Below are 1,723 nucleotides of genomic sequence, written 5' to 3' on the forward strand. Positions count from 1 at the left end.
GGGGGGGGGAAATAAAAGATTGCACAGAAGTGAAGTGTTATAGGTGTGGCGAAACTGGTCATGTAGCCGTCAGCTACAGCCAAGACAAGTGAAGTCAACTGTTACTGCTGTGGAGAGCCAGGGCACCTTGCACGGGAATGCACAATTGAGGCTAGAGCTTAATTATTCTCCTTTGTCATCTCTCCTTTTTCTGATTGATGGTTGTATTCTTTTCTCTGAAAACTCTTCACTGGCCAAAGGTTGGCAGATAGAGGCTGCTCCCAGGCCAGTAAGCTTTACTTGCTGTGTAAAAGGAGGAAAGAGGTGGGGGGAACCCCCTGACTTTCTGATTTAACCCAAAAAAACCCTCTATGTTTAGTTTGGTAGAGGTGTCATGTATAATGCTTTGTTAAAGAACCCCCTTTCTGTGGCCCTGGTGAATATAATTAATGAATGGAAAGAGTTGAGTCAGACCAGTATGCCCATTTTGGGTTTCTTGAAATGTTCCCATGTAGGATGTAAAAACAATTTGGAAGTTTATAAACTTCTGTAAGTAACTTTAATTTTAGCATAATTGTGGCCTTGGATTGTCTGACCTCAGTGTTGTGTTGTTGTTAAGTGTTGTCGAGTCGTAGACGACTCATAGCGACCCTATGAACAAAAGTCCTCAACACTTGTGTGACTTTCATCCTTTCTCCAGGTCTGTAGGGTTTCTGGAGGCAAGCTATTTACGGGAGTGGATGCCACTCCTGCTTCCAAGTTTGTTTTAATCAGGGAGCTCCACCAAATACTGTCTGCCATGGGTAACCGTTAATGCATTTGACACATCAGTGTCACAGTGTTCAGCTTCACAGCAACCATTAGTTACCTCTGTATAGCAAGTGGACACACCAGAGCTATATGACTTAGAAGAATGTTTGAACAAAGATAATGATTCCCAAGATACATGTCCTTACCCTACAGGTGTGTCCCAACATTTCAGTATTTAGCCATCCCGGCACACCCAAATGCTGACGACCTCTGGGCCAGAGACCTTCGGTTCATCTGGCAAGTCTGCTCTGCCGACACCCACTTGTGGCAAAAAGAAAGACACAAGCACCTGAGCGTTCCATCCTGGCCTCTCTTCCAGAAGCCAGAGGTCCCTCCAGCTGACACAAAGACCTCAGTAGCTGTTAAATAACATTAAGTAACATCTGTATCAGACCCTACATAGAACATACAGTTGAGTGGGAGTAAACGAAGACAAACATGCACACTAATGACTGGAGAGAGAAACCAAAATAAAAGCAGGAACGCCTTCATCACAGAGTTGAGGCTGGATATACACATGGTGATGGTAAAGGTTTAGAACGGTTCTTTTCAAAGACTAAAACCCAGAGTAAATATCAATGCTCAGAGTAAGCATAATTTGGAGCTATTCAGGAATTGCAGAGAAATGCATTTTCAGAGAAAACAAGACGTGATTTTTGTATGCTATATCACTTAAGACAACTGTGTTTCATTTGCGGAATCAGTTTTTAAAAGTCAGATGGAAAAAGCAATTGAAGTCCTAGAAAATAGAAATGTCATTTTAAACTATCCAATAAAGCTGGAGGAGCAAGGGAGAAAAAAAAACACCCCAAAACAACATGGTTATCCAATAAAATATTGAAGTAAAATCTTGCTGAAAGTTATAAAAAACAGTGGAAGCAGTACGTAGACAGGGAACTGCTAGAAATCCAAACTGGATTCAGAAAAGGATGTG

The 1,723-nt window shown here is 41.9% G+C and overlaps 1 pseudogene; it reads left to right on the forward strand.

The window, feature by feature from the left end:
* LOC102863327 overlaps nucleotides 1-162 on the forward strand; it is a 10,803-nt pseudogene extending 10,641 nt beyond the window's left edge.
* The last annotated feature ends 1,561 nt before the right edge of the window (nucleotides 163-1,723 follow it).

This window comes from Elephantulus edwardii, unplaced genomic scaffold, assembly GCF_000299155.1.
Source record: "Elephantulus edwardii isolate Elephantulus edwardi_28Jun2011 unplaced genomic scaffold, EleEdw1.0 scaffold00032, whole genome shotgun sequence".
Taxonomy (NCBI): domain Eukaryota; kingdom Metazoa; phylum Chordata; class Mammalia; order Macroscelidea; family Macroscelididae; genus Elephantulus; species Elephantulus edwardii.